The sequence below is a fragment of the Stegodyphus dumicola genome, chromosome 4 (genome assembly GCF_044657685.1).
Source record: "Stegodyphus dumicola isolate Sdum_Otavi_A_Nest chromosome 4, ASM4465768v1".
NCBI lineage: Eukaryota > Metazoa > Arthropoda > Arachnida > Araneae > Eresidae > Stegodyphus > Stegodyphus dumicola.
In genome coordinates, this window is record NC_140771.1 from 18,743,450 (window position 1) to 18,759,640 (window position 16,191).

Genomic DNA, 16,191 nt, shown 5'->3' on the forward strand with positions numbered 1-16,191 from the left:
GGGTTATCTCCGTAAATGTGTTTTAAGAGCAGAGATTTTTAATAAATGTATTCTTAATTTAAAACCCTTCATATTAAAGCTGTTGTATTTATTTGTTTGTTATTTCACTATCATTATATATCCATTCTCTGCAGCTAACATAATACATACTAAATAAAATATAGATTTAGAACAGAGTAATTATTTTAAATTGAATAATATTATTTTATGAATATTGTTCACTTTTTAATGTGTAACATCTTTTGTACCTTTGCAAATCTTTGATATCTTTGACAGTATTTGTCAAAGTGAAATCTTTTGCATCTTTGATAGTGTTTGTCAGAGAAGGAAATTTCTTTTCTTATACACGTGTATTAAATTCAGAGACAATACTGAATGCAGTTTTTTTCTTTCATTTAAAGTAACAAAATATTACTTGTAGAAATGTAAAGACATGGACATTAACGGGGAAATAACATAACATTCGCAAAGGAAATATTTTCTGTAATGCAAAAGGAACAGAATGCAACAAAATTGCAATAATTATAATATACTTACTAGTATACAACGTCTTTACAATTGAATTGAGAATGTAGTGTTATGGTTTTTGCATTAAATTCATGAACTCAGCTATTTACATAATGGTAGACGCTACTTTTACAGAACTAAAACCTACCATCGCAACAGTTCTAAATTACTGAAACTGTGGAGAAGACGCAAAGCGATTCCCGAATTATTATTATAGACTTTCGATACCACTGGAAGAACTTGCGGAAAATGACGACAAAAACACAATATTACGGTCTAACAGCTGAAGACCATACTGGAGAATTGATATGAGAGTGAATGAAGGTCAATTTCAAGCAACCGATCCTATACAAACGATTGGATGCTGTCTTCACAACTGAAGGTGCTCACTACAAATGCTTCGATCTATCAGAAAGGAAAATTCTAAAGGTTGTCCTAAGAAACTTTCCTTCATTTTTGTGCGTTCTAAAAGCACGAAGAGCGGCTGATGCGTTGCACTGGTTGAGGTAAAAGAATTTGACCAGTAACGCACGCTCGACTAAAGAAGGAGACATTGCACATAAACTTTCAATCTGATTGATTCGAAACGCATTGCCTTTTAAAACCCAAGCAGCTGGCACTGTGCGAATGGATGAAACGTGAAATTTGAATAAAGAACTTCTTCTTCTGCTCAGCGTACGTGATATTGTAGATCGCGAGACTTTATCGGTGTTTATGTAGATTTTACGCTTTTTTAAAAGTGTTGTAAAAAGTACAAATGCTTTGATCTACCAGAAGGGAAAATCCCAAAGGTTTTTCTTAAGAAACCTTTCTTCATACATATATACTGAAGATATAGCTTTTCAATTGTAGGAAAAACAATTATGACATTCTGATGCTCATCATCTTTAAAGAAGAAGATATGGAGAAGAAACCAATCTACCACTTTTCCTAGTGACTTTGCCAAAAATTAATATCCGTAAACAGATTTATGAGGAAAGATTCAGTGTCAAAATAAAGTCAATGTTCAGGCGATAGAGATGCTGACAAGGTTATTTTAGTGTTCAACCAATTTTACAAGTCAACTAATTTTAGAGGATATGTAACATTTCGGATTTTAGAGGATATGTAACATGGCCAGCAGTGTGTACTTTGTTTCTTTGCGAACCACCTATTTTTCTCTTGCTTACCGCCGGTTGAGAATCGCTGAACTAAACCGAACCAAAGCTACTAGGAGAATAGAGGCATGCAATCCTCTAGAAAACCGAATACTTTCGGGGATTGATTCCATTTGTGAACATCATTTTTCAGAAGCTGATATGAAACACTACTATGAGACCGAGTTGTCCTTTTAAAATCATAAAGACGTGGAAATTATTAACGAAACATGATAAAAATAGCATGATCAAAATGCCTATTTAATTCACTATCATGAATAATTCATTATGACAGAAAAGAGATTATAGACCGAAGCACAAAATTTAGTGTAATGAATGAATATTATGAACGTTATGAAATTTATATACTTTATATTACATATTAAACTATCAATATTATGAAATCCCGGAGCTTCATTTACTAAACTTTCGTCATAATTTATACCAATCTGTGTTGTGATACAAGTATTTTAAGAAAATAACAGAGGAAAGTTAATTTAGCGTATATGCGCTAAATATTATTAATAGTAATATGACTCTTTTCTTAGGGAGGGAAATTGAAAAAGGACTTCTTCGTTCATAAAAAGGACTACAATCCTTTAACCATGAATACCATAACTAACGTTTGATAATTTGAAGAGTAAAATACAATCATTAGTGAAGAGAAATCAAGAATTTTAGATAAAAAATATTATCCCACAATCATAAAAATTTGTATAAATAGCTATAAAGAAAATCCAGCGTATAAAAACGTAAACATTTTCTCCTCTATTGCGAAGCTTAGCTTTGTCGAGAGGCATATAAATGCTTACACTTGGAATCCCTAAAAGACAACCCTTAGCGCTAGCTAGTGAAGAGGACATGATGGGTTCTTTAGTCTACTATGCAATTTCACCTCCATTTTTATACTCCGTGGGCTGTACCTTTGAAAAACTTTCGAATACATAATTCGTGGATTAACAATGGGTAAAAGCATGATGTTTATGAAAATCATGCCTTGACTTTCTTGAAGACTGCAATTTCGTCAGAGACGTCAATGCCCAGCCTTAACGACAAAGTTAAAATAAAAGAAACTCCATTTTTTTTGCAATACGACCTGATAGAATTGTGTTGACAACAGCTATTGTGAAATATTGGACGAAAAATAAATCAGGTCCAAAAATTTCATTCTAGAGTGTCCAATTGGCTTTGTTGTTTAAAAAGGAAATTTTCGAGGCTTCACAGAAAGCCATGTTGTTTGAACTCTATATTAATCCAAAGTATTACTTCACACTCCGGATGGCAACCTCTGACTAGGAACAGAAAAATCAGATTATCAAAATTCAAGAGGACTTGCATGTTCTAAATAAAATTTCGAATTTTAAAGAAATCCAAAAATAATTTCCGAAAACCCTACGCACTTTTAATGGACAGCAGAAAAGTGACTCCACAAAATGTGTTACTTGCGTATTTAAACTATCCGAATTGCCCCTAAGCAAGCTAAAAGCATGCCTTCGTCCAAAACCATTTTTAGGGAAGGTTTACTCTATTCTCTTTATATATGAAAGTGAACGCCGATATCTGACCTGTGGTAGAATAACCATTCTAGTCCTGTGGATATTACGTCTCAGCCCCTGGTGCGTTCCGTCTAATTCAGTTGTTAAAATTTGTAAATTACTTTCTTGAATGAATAAGAAGACACGTCATTTACAAATGAATGAGCCTTATCATCATACGTTTTTATCTATGATTGCTCAGTTCCTATACTCTAGTGGAAACATTTATTTATAATTAGGATAATGTCACTAATTTTGCATAATGCAACGTGAGCGGCCTTAGGATATGCGAAGCTTTCCCGGAATAAACAGATTCGAGGGACTATTTAATATCGAGGTAAATGGCTATCTCGCTAAATTCGAGAGATAACGATAAGATTACGATGGCTTTAGAGATAATTTTTTTGTCGTTGAATTTAGAGATAAATTACCAAACGTAACCGCACTAGGCGATCATTTGGGAGAGTTTGGCCCGGTGCCGGTATAACTATAATTAAATAATTGGTTAAGCGGTTTGTGGAGTCACTTTTGTAAACGTACTTGTAACCGTATCTGTCCCTTTATAGGTAATTTTAACTGTATATCTCTTCGAGCATTTAGGAGAAATGGAAGCTACCGGAAATTTGCCGGCGGCCTCGAGGAAACTACATGACATTACATAAACTACATACACAAATCTCCCCACGGTGTGCTTAGGTGTGCTTTACAGTGTGTTGTTTTTGATCTTCTTCGTAAGTTGGAGTGTGTTTGTGCCCTGTCATACTGAGAAAAACCTCTAAGAGTGCTTTTGTGGGAAGTTTTAGAACTGTAAAACGTCCCATTTGGGAAAATAAATTTTATCAAGCTATCATCAGTTGTGTGTGCATTCAATAAATTATGAACCTGTACACACGTAACGACATAATTAAACGCATTACGTTAGAACTGGCTTAATTGTAATCATAATAGTATTATATTAAAGTAAAAATTTGTTTTGATGCAAGTATAATAAAAATAGTGTAAAAGTTCAGAAATTTCATTTAAGGTTGTTCTGGGATATCTTGACACCTTAAGGGAAAATTATGAATAACTGGTTGATATTTAAGGATTTTATCATTTACTTTTACAGAAAATAATTATTCCTGCATTAGAAACACATTATGAAAATTTGGCTTACCTGAAAAACATCATAGGTCATATAAATGCAATGAAAAACATAAAAGCCAGATGTCCACTTCTCCCTTAATTGCGGGAGATCTCGACAGGTATCTACGGGACGGCAGCTACAATTCAGAACAATGGCTTTTTTTTTTTAAGAAATAAGGACAACGGTCTATGGAAAAGAATGATTGACGGACTAAAAACATATTAACGATGCACCAATATATATCCTCCCTTTTAACTATGTACATTTGTTGCATGTAGACTGGGGTTGATTCCCATTTTGTACACACGCCTCATGGAACCACGTACTACACTCTCCAACACATTTTACCGGTGTCCGCCGATAACATCGCGGCGAAAACATCGCGGACGAAAACGTCGCGAAGAAAACAACGCAAGGAGAAAACGTCGTGCTACAAAACATCGTGGGAGAAAACATCGCAAAGAGAAAACATCGCAGTTCTAAAACATCGTGGTACAAAACATCGTCGTCGAAAATAAAGCGGTTCAAAAACTTCGCAGTTTGAAAACATCGCCGTCGAAAATATCGTGGTAAAAAGTAAAGTATCTACAAATCATCGCATGACGATAACATCGCAGACATTCTTTTTTCGGGTTTTAATAATTGGAAATGGATATTCCCATAATGATTTGTGAGCGCAAGATGTAAACAAGGATAATTTTTACTTTCACATTTTTTAAATAACTAATAAATTTTTGCTGAAAACGTAAGAAGGAAATTTAAGCATAAATAATTAAATGCAACTTATAGCTTATACTTTTCATGAAAAATTACCAGTAAAAGCATTACAAAAATTATTTATTAATGGCCTTTGTTAGTTAACTATGTCGGTTTAAAATTCCATTAAGTGCTATAAGTTGCATTAATTTTCTATGCTTAAATTTCCTTTTTATTTTCTCAGCAAAAATTTATTAGTTAATAAAAAATATGAAAGTAAAAATTATCCTTCTTTCCATCTTGCGCTCACAAATCATTATGGAGATATCCATTTACAGTTATTAAAGAATGTCTCCGAAAAGCATGTCTGAAAAAAGCATATCTGCGATGTTATCGTCATGCGATGATTTGTAGATACTTTATTTTTTACCACGATATTTTCGACGACGATGTTTTTAAACTGCGAAGTTTTTGAACCGCTTTATTTTCGACGACGATGTTTTGTACCACGATGTTTTAGGACTGCGATGTTTTTTCGTTGCGATGTTTTCTCCCACGATGTTTTGTAGCACGACGTTTTCGCCTTGCGTTGTTTTCTCCGCGACGTTTCCGTCCGCGATGTTTTCGGCTGTAACCCATTTTACCCACTTCTGTGCGGCAGTATCATCAAAATAGTACCCACCGCACTCGCCACAGTAATTTCCACTGTCTTTGAGATCCCTCGAGTTACTGGGTTGAGTTCCTCCCTGACGTCTAGGTGTTTTACTGCGCAGTTGACTCCTGTATTCTGCGGATGTTATAATGGCTGATTCTTATTTTTTCTCCTATTCCGTACAGAGTGATTGTGTACTACTGGTACTGGTGATAATTCCGAAAATGATGTCGAAGCTGATGCAGGAGATGGTGATGATGACCTCTGGAGGTTATCGTCTTCCTCTACTATAACTGGAATACTGCCATTTGTAGTAGACATCAGTTCATATTCAAACACATTGTCTTCCAAAATATCGGGATTGTATGGGTATATTTCACATTATCGAAAGCCATTGGCAAAATTGCCTGACTCGACTGTGCAAATAAAATGTTCCTGCTCAAAAATTTCAATTTATGTTTACAATTAAATGTTAAGGTTATTATATATTTAGATAATATTTATAATCATTATAAATTAGATATATTTAATAACTAGATTTTTTCACAGTAACGTTAACAGGGGTTTATGAAAGAATAAATCCTTCATTTCCAAATACATTTATAATAATTTAATAAATATTTATGTATTTTATGCTTTTTACAAGGATAATGCATACTCATATAGTATTTAATATTTTTCGGAAGTGCAAATCTTAAATTTCTGTGTATTCAGTATATTTTTCAAGTAAAGTAATTAACAGTAATGTAGCATATATCAGAATTTTTTACATATGAAATATGTATAAATTGAATGAAAATTAGATGTATTATTTTTTAATATGCACTCAAACGTCAGTTTTGCCTTGAAATTTCTCCATGAAGGCATATTTTCCTTTAGGCATATAGCTCTTGCATGCATTACCTTATTTAAAAAGCTTAACCTGACCTATGTGCCTAATTACAAAGTATTTGAACATCCATAATTTTATATTTACACTCAGTCATCAAGTTTCAAACTTTTGACTCAAAACATGTGTTTGGATACATTCATTATCAAATTCAAATTTTTTAGTAAACATATTTTCGGGTAGCATTCAATACCTTCCTTGGCGATTATGCCCAGTTTAATAGTTCTCTGATAATATAATAAATAACAACTTTCCATTTCACATTTAAACATTAATCTCATTGTCATCGGATCACATTCTTTATTTCCTTACTCTGCATAATATTGCTTCATTTTTTAAAACAGTTTAAACAACTAATTGATCTGAATTCACAAATGCATACATTATACAAGTAATTAAAAATATATAAATTATACAAATTTTCAAACTTAATACTATTTAGATGTAAGGAAACTGAGGTTTAAAGAGTGTTATATTTTTCCGAAATTTTGACATTTTAAATGTATCTTAAGGTATTTTTCATTCTTTACGCATAACATGAACATTTTGCAATGATCATTTGAAAATAAATACATTTCACGTTATGTCCGTGAGCATGCGCATAACATGCCTTCCGTAAGGAGCCGCTCACAGCCATCCCTGTTTTGAGCCGCTAGTCTTGTGGAGTAGCTCTGAATATGGATATGCCTTACAGTACGGTATGGAAAATCTTATGAAAAATTATCAACTTCTATCCGTACAAGATCAGCCGTGTGCAGGAGCTACTGTACCCCGACCATGATGAGCGACTGACTTTTGCTGCAAAATGAAAGGTAATTTCCGTATTGATTTGCATTTGTTAACACTCTATTTTCTATTACACAGCGCCAAATATTCCCCTAGCGGTGACTTTTGGAACTAATTTGTTTTTTCGCGGAATCCTTCGTCTCCCGTCTTGTTTAATCTTCCTACAAAATGTGGCGTCATTATCGCAAATAGATCGCGCTACAGAACACTTTGAGCACTGTCAGTTTAATTATGTATGGCCACCCAGTATTTAGATTTGTGAATATTGTTGATTATTCAAATTTATTAGTTAATGATATTTTCTATAGAAAATGTTTCTTCTGATATTTTACCAGTGCTGCTTTATGTTTCAGGTTATGCTTCTGTGAAAGAATTAAAGCTGGTAAAATGCAATATTTGCCGGAACTGATTGCAAAGTGTTCATAGATAAAGCAGATGATATATTTTTGGTGTCTTTAAAGAATCAGATAGGCGGAAACTAAAACTTTACCATCTAAAGTTGCTTTATTAACGTCTTCAATTGTACACTTCTTATTTGGTGAAATTCTTAAAAACAATGGAAAATACATTTCTTATGTCAGAAAAGCAATTGGGTATTTTATATAAGTTATCTCGCATACAGTTCGGTCGAATGAACTTTAATTTAACAGATTCTTGCATTTGTGGAATGACTTATCTGTTTGATAAATTGCCAAAAAAATTTAAATAATTATGCAAAATATAAAAATGAAAAAATTAATATATAAAAGTTAAAAAACTTACCAATTAATTTTAGTTAATAAGTCACAATTCTGCATAAATTATGCATAATATGTAGCATGTGTGCATATGGTACAGCTCCAAGTTTTATGAATCTATTTTTAATAGTGGAATAGGCTTGTAATTTGAGGAAACCACTTTTAAAAAAATGAGCCTAATTGCTTACCTCTTGAATGGTTTGGAAAAAGTGACACAACATAAAATTGGAGCTGGCACAAATAGAAGGCTGTCCTTCTTATGAATGCAATTAGCATTTAATTCTTTGAATTTTTCTTTAAAGAGTTATTTATAGCATAAAATGCTAGTAAGTTTATCTTTACTATCAAATTTTCTAACATTTAAGGAATTTTTAATTCATTTCCCTGTTTTAACAAAACTAAGATATCCAGTTTTTATTAGTGAAGCGAGTAAAGAGAGATGATTATTTCTATTTGCTTCCTGAAAATTCATATAGCTGATGTGACGGTAGCGGCATGGAATTTTACAAAATATTCTGCTGTTAATATTTATTTTACTATTAAGGAAATATTAAAAAAAATTACACCCATAAATATATTGAATTTTTCCCCTTATGTGGATTTAATATTATTTTAGAATAAATTTGATTCAGATTACATAAATGGATTCCATTTTTATTAAAATTACAGAAATAAAGATTGCATGTAGTAAATCGCAATGATATTTTTAGTTACATAAACAGAGTATAAATGTTTTTAAATTATTGAAGATATGCATTTTTACCGCCTGTGAAAATACTACAATATGAAAAATTTAATGTAAATTATGCTACCAACTCTCACGTTTTTAATTTTACTTATGCTTATTTTAAGAGAAAACCATTATTTTCAGCAAAGTTAAACTTCGCGATTGTAGTGAAGAGACGCCACGAAATAGTCAAATGATCGACTTCCAAAACTGATTTCGCTACAAGGCTATGATAGAGTCGGCGAAGAATTATGACAAACGTTAACATCGAAATACAAATGTTACCGAGCCCTTGGCTTTGAGTAAAATTCTTAATGGAGGACTTCTTTTCCCCATTTTAATTAGAGCATTACTAACTAATATAGCTTTAGAAGTTAACCGACTGTATGATGCCCAATATTATAAAATAACGGATTTATTAACGTTTTTAAAGAAAGAAATCGAATCTAGAAAACGTACATTTTTTTTAATTAAATCGATGGGCTGCGATAATATTTATCCAAAAAAATACAGATAAATATGTTCGCGCAAATAAACAAAATAAATAAAAGTTCGTATCATACGAAAATAAAAATAAAAATAAAAATCTAAGAAAACAGTCAACAGTTGCGGCTTTCAATACATTTGTTGAAAATGTATGAGTTTTTTACTTCCTTGTACAAAGTAAAATGGAAGTATTGTAATCGCAAAAAGTTTCAGGCATTATATTTCAACACAAATATCCATTTTCACCGCTTTCGAATGCAATTTCAGGATGTTTTCGCGTGACATCAGTACGTAAGGACAGAATAAAGGACTCATATTCCCCCAAAAAATTCTAAAACTAATTTAAAATGAATTCTGAAGAGAATTTTTCATGGTGTCTCTCGTATAACTCAAAACCGAGTAGCCTCAGAACGTTGAAATTTTGTAATATAGGACTGCTATAACATGTTGATGTGCACCTCGTATTTTGGTTGCAATCGACCGCACCAAAGTTATATAAATATATGTATATATATGTATATATCCACTCTGTTACCCGGCTCAGTGATCTCAGTTTCTTTACTCTTATATGTTTGTAAATTGTACATTTTTTGCTTTAAAAATGATTGAATTAAGTTGTTCTTATCTTCCGGTTAAGGTTTTTATGCCTTTAGTAAATCTGTATGCAATATTTTTAGAATTATCAACAATTTTGAAATTCTTTAAGTGCCGCTAAGCCTAATAATGTTTTTGATGGCGGCCATTGCTTGTTTACATTTGAAACAGCAGACTAGTGGATTTGTTGCTAATCTAGAGAAACTTAGCTTCGCAACAACAAAGATAACGCCTTCGTTTATTATTGCCAATTAAATCATGCTTAATCCTTTCTGGAATTTTTTCGAGGAAATATGTGTTTAAGATTTACTTCATAATTTTCAATACAGACATTTTGATTTTTTATGTATTTTGCCTTGTCGCGAAGTGAGATCTGAATTAATTGAATAAGAAATACTGAATCGTCTGTGAAAAACTGTTTCTTTTTTGTTGTTGTTCTTTGCTTAATTTCTTTTATATATCGTTTTATTTTTATTATAGTATTTGAATAGAACATGCGGCAACGATTAGATAATTCTTAAGATGATATAAATTTTGTGCATTCTGAATTAAATACTGAATGAAATGTAACGCTATTAAGTGAACTCAGGACCAAAATGTCGCTATGGTAAACAGTGAGTTTTAAAGAGTGCATTTATTCTATTATGGCTTATGCGCTATCGAGGAAGTAGATTTAATTCAATCCAATAAGTTTGAATCAAATGGAAGAAAAAATGTGTATAATTTAATATTCCGTACAAAGAAGTCATGTAATGCACACATCAGACTTTTTGTGATAAAGAAACAGATCATTTATCAAACGATCGTAATAAATTTAACATAGCACAAAAGACGGATATTCTGAAAAGAAATGGTAGATGTTTCTTGTGTTATAAAAAGTTCCATACTAAAAAATTATGCATAGTTAAGGTTGAATGTAATGTATGTCACAAAAGGCAACAACACAGAAAGGGGTTATGTAAAAAGGCATATCCAGTTGTAAAGGATTCTTTATGTGAACAGGTTAATTCTATTAATAACTATGAAACAGTATTGACGGCATTAATGCCAGAAAGGAAAGAAATTACAAACGGTAAACAAATTGTTTTTCTACAAACATTTCCGGCCATTGTTTGTGGCACAGGGATCAAAACGAAATTTCGTACCTTACTTGAGTCAGGAAGTCAACGAATATTTATTCATGAAAATGTATCAAAGAAATTAAATTTGCCAGTCGTAGATAAAGAAAAATAAATTTACACACTTTTGGTAATAATGTTGCAGTGAACACTACAACATGTAGGGTTAAATTCCAGTTATGTAATATCGAAACCGAAAATAAAAGTTTGACTATTGAATCCTTAGAATTAAATACGTAACGCTTACTGTAGATATCTCTTGCCCAATCAAAATAATTTTAAACCAAAACTAACTCGAACTGAAAGTTGACTCCCTCCGCCTCTTCCTCTGAAGTATTGCGACACAATCTTTTAATAATATTTCACTTGTTAAATTGTAAGGATCTTAAGTTTTACTAACGTTTATTTTATTTTAAATCTTTACTATCACTTCTTATTTTCTACTTCCGGCCAGAATTATAAGCGTTAAGGTTTTTATGCAAAGTTTGTCTGGCGAACGCCAAGTATTTAAGTTGTGGCTTTTTGCCAAACGAGAGGGAGGAAGCAGTTGAGTCAAAGCAGGCCGCTTACCTTAGAAGTTACTTAGTTGCTGTTTGTCTTCCAGGCCAGAGGTTTTAATCCTCTTGATAAATTTTAAAACGTATTGTAGTGTTCACAGTTCTCTGTACTACATACGCTTCCTGTTAATATAAGGCCAATCTTCCACGTTTATTATTCTAAAGTTAAATTAGAGTTTAGTTTTATTTTTATACTTTTACGTTAGACCCCAAGTAGCGGGTCAGTGTATTCCGAAGTACGGAAGTTATTGTATATAGAGAAAAATAAAGGGTTTTGTATACCCTTCGTCTGTATCCTGTCTACTTACCACAATTAGTGAACATAGCTTTAGTAAGCTCTCTGTTCCGAGTCAGGTCCTTGTATGTTCCCGAAGAAGATAACAAGGAACATTGACCCTGATAAAATAAGATAAGCCCTCTTGAAGACGCCGTGAAATAAGTTTCATAACTTGTTGAAAAACCACATTGCCTATAACGCTGTTAAAAATCAATTTTCGCACGACATAGTTCGACGTTACAGTGACCTTGGCCTTAATCGGAAATCAGGTAGTGATTTTGTCCATTAGTTAAACGTTAATAGATTAGTTGAATAAACTTCGAAATCCATTGAAGTTTCCCCGCACAGGTTCGATCCTGTCGACTCATAGAAATGTGTAAGATAAAAAATGTGAAAGCAAACATATAAATTTAATTGTCTATAACCTCCTTTATTTTTTATTTCATTTGAGAACTTCATCTTTCTGTCTTAGAAGTAGCGCCATAAGTCTAAACTGCGTTATTCAAGTTAATCATGCGATCTTACGCAACGCTTACTGCAGATATCTCTTGCCCAATCAAAATAATTTTAAACCAAAACTAACTGAAACTTGACTCCCTCCCTTCTTCCTCTGAAGTACTGCGACACACACTTTCTCTTTTCGCTTAAGCTTTCATCCTGTTGAGAAGCATTGCTGCAATCATCTATGTACTGTTATGATAGCTTCTACCGGTATAGTATTAAAATTGTGAATATTCTGGAAGTGAGGACGATTGGAGTGCCACGTGAATTGTGGCCATAAAATGTGAATTTAAATAAATGTGGTATTTCATTTGGCTCGACTGTTTCTTCTTCAAAATGGATAGACGCTCTAAGTATCAAGTATCTACGCCATCAGTATTTCTGCGCATTTACATCTCAGTGTTCTTATATCCGTGTTTCCAAAATTTATGCTAATATTGCATATATATATATATAATGCTGTATGATCTTAAATTCATTTAGTGCGAAATTAAGTTATTGTACTACTTGCGCAATTGCTGCAAAGTAAGTTAATAATAACAATTTATTTACTAAATAAAATTGATTATATTATCTCCTAAGATTAATTAAAGTAGAATGATTTGAAAAGAGTGAATCCATACTTAGTAAGTTCTATTTCGAAAGATGTATTTAAGTAACTTGAATGAAAATTGTTAAAAATGTTTAACGGAGACTGGAGTTAAATCATGAATAACAATTTTAAAAGGAATAAATTAAAAGCAAGAAATAATTGCAAGTAATCATTGACATTGACCGGAAATTAGTTGACTTTTCAAGGGGAACAAACCAACTCCCGTTCAATGAACAATAATTAAGAAATAAACACGAAGGTGTTTCGTCCTTTACTCGAGCAATAAGGCGATGCCAAACCGGCAATTCAAGTCAGGCCAAACATTTCTGTGAATAGAAGGGAACCAATGCAGAGATCTAAAGAACTTATTCCGATTAAGTATTTTAGCTAATTCAGTTTTGAGTGAAAAGCAATTGCAGTAAAAGTGACATTGCTCGAGTAAGCATTCCCCGACACCCCCCGTGTTTATGCATTTGAGTTCAATATTATTTGTAAAAATTAAACATTGGAAATTGCCATTATGAAATATAATTCAAATTAGTTGAAATAAACATTAGAAAATTACTAAATATAAGAAAAATAATGCAACCTTTGTAAAAAAAATAAAAGAATAAAAAATATATATAATAAGTAAAGTGAATGTACATGAAGATATAAAGGCCAGAAAAAGCATTAATTAACTTACGTTCTTTCTAGTTGGGATTGGGCAAAGTGTTCTCTTCGCGTCTGACTCAGAAGTGATGTGTTCAGAAAATTCTTTAGCGGCAGCGGGGGCTTTGAATTACGAGGCGTATTTGGAAACTAAGTACCGTTTTGAAAAAAAAAAAAAAAAAAAAAAAAAAAAAAAAATAGTAAAACAATTTTTTCGAATCCAATTTTATTTTTACATGAAAATACATGTCTTAAACTATTTTTCAACATAGTTTCCGCCAATGATCAAACACTTTTCATAGTGGGTGACCAGTTTTTGTATACCATCGTCAAAGAAACTTCCCGCCAGTTTCGATAACCACGTCTCCACAGCACTTTTCGTGTCATCGTCAGATCCAAAGCGCTTGCCACCAAGCTCGCGCTTCATGTGCAGGAACAAGTGATAGTAGGACAGCGCCAAGTCGGGGCTGTACGGCGGGTGATCGAACTGCTCCCAATGAAACTGTCGAATTAACGATTGAGTGACACCAGGAGTATGGGGCCGAGCATTGTCATGGAGCAACACAATTCCTTTACTGAGCATTCCTCTTCGTTTGTTTTGAATGGCACGCCTTAATTTTGTTAAACTCTCACAATATCGTGCCGCATTAATGGTTTCACCTCTGGGAAGAAATTAAGTAAGCAAAACGCCTTTCCTATCCCAGAAGACAACGCACATGATTTTTTGTGATAACATTGTCACTTTGAACTTTTGTTTTTTCGGAGAATGAGTGTGTCTCCACTCCATCGATTGTTGTTTCGATTCTGGTGTGAAATGACACACCCAAGTTTCATCACCTGTCACAATTTGGTTTAAAAGTTTTCTCCCTTATCACTGTACCGCGTGAGAAATGTCATGGCGCTACCAAGTCGCTTTGTTTTGTGAACATCAGTGAGCATTTTTGGAACCCATCGGGAACACAGTTTGCGATAATTCAAACGGTCAGACACAATTTCGAACAAAACAGTACGTGAAATTTGTGGAAATGCCTCTGAAAGAGTTGTCATTGTGAAGCGTCTGTTCTCATGAATTGCTTCATCAACTTTCCTTACCAAATCATCGGTGACAACCGAAGGCCGACCACTCCGAGCCTCGGCGTGGACATTTGTTCGACCTGCATTAAACATTCTTACCCACTTTCTCACCATTCCATCACTTATCGCGTATTCACCGTAAACTTCTGTCACTTGACGATAAATTTCGGCCGATTTAACATTCCTCGCGTTCAAAAATTTAATCACGGCACGAATCTCACAGTCAGCGGGAGAACTAATTGTCTTAAACATTTTGAATGTGCACAGCAAACTGAAAACACAACATAGAGCAACCAAAATGGCTACAATTGAAAGTCAGTGAACAAGAAAGACTAGTGCGCATGCGCGGGGTGCCTACCACAGCGCTGCGACGGCGCTAGAATGAAACGGTACTTAGTTTCCGAATACGCTACGTATATAAGTCGGTAAGACTTGGTGCGGGAGGGACTAGGAATTCTTGAGGGACGTTTGCTGTGGAGCTCTTATTTGAGTGAAACCTTCTGTTAAAATTTTTTGTAAATACTAGTGAACAAAATAATACTAGTATTTCACTAGTATTTATAAAATAATTCACTAGTATTTATAAAATAATTCACTAGTATTTACAAAACATTTTAACAGACGGTTTCACTCAAATAAGAGCTCCACAGCAAACGTCCCTCAAGAATTCCTAGTCACTCCCTTTCCCATAAATTACTTCACACAAGTCTTACCGACTGATATAATTCAAAGCCCCCGCTGCCGCTGAAGAATTTTCTGAACACAACACTTCTGAGTCAGACGCGAAGAGAACACTTTGCCCAATCCCAACTAGAAAGAACTTCAGTTAATTAATGCTTTTTCTGGCCTTTATATCTTCATGTACATTCACTTTTCTTATTATATATATTTTTTATTTTTTATTTTTTGATTTTTTTTACAAAGATTACATTATTTTTCTTATATTTAGTAATTTTCTAATGTTTATTTCAACTAATTTGAATTATATTTCATAATGACAATTTCCAATGTTTAATTTTTACAAATAATATTGAACTCAAATGCATAAACACGGGGTGTGTTGGGGAATGCTTACTCGAGCAATGTCACTTTTACTGCAATTGCTTTTCACTCAAAACTGAATTAGCTAAAATACTTAATCGGAATAAGTTCTTTAGATCTCTGCATTGGTTCCCTTCTATTCACAGAAATGTTTGGCCTGACTTGAATTGCCGATTTGGCATCGCCTTATTGCTCGAGTAAGGGACGAAACATCTTCGTGTTTATTTCTTAATTATTGTTCATTGAACCTAACGGGAGTTGGTTTGTTCCCCTTGAAAATTCAACTAATTTCCGGTCAATGTCAATGATTACTTGCAATTATTTCTTGCTTTTAATTTATTCCTTTTAAAATTGTTATTCATGATTTAATTCCAATCCCCGTTAAGCATTTTTAAAAATTTACATTCATGTTACTTATTTACATCTTTCGAAACAGAACTTACTAAGTATGGATTCACTCTTTGCAGATCATTCTGCTTTAATTAATCTTAGGAGATAATATAATCAAT

The 16,191-nt window shown here is 33.1% G+C and overlaps 1 protein-coding gene across 3 annotated transcripts in view; it reads left to right on the top strand.

Annotated features, from left to right (window-relative positions):
- The first annotated feature begins 7,157 nt into the window (after positions 1 to 7,157).
- LOC118185463 (carcinine transporter-like) overlaps positions 7,158 to 16,191 on the top strand; it is a 61,875-nt gene continuing 52,841 nt past the window's right edge. The window contains exon 1 of one of the 3 annotated variants that reach the window (XM_085814605.1): positions 7,158 to 7,353. The gene's annotated coding sequence lies outside the window, so the exon portion shown is untranslated. The remainder of the gene's footprint in view (positions 7,354 to 16,191) is intronic. The other 2 variants (XM_085814604.1, XM_035355317.2) reach the window with 2 other exon arrangements.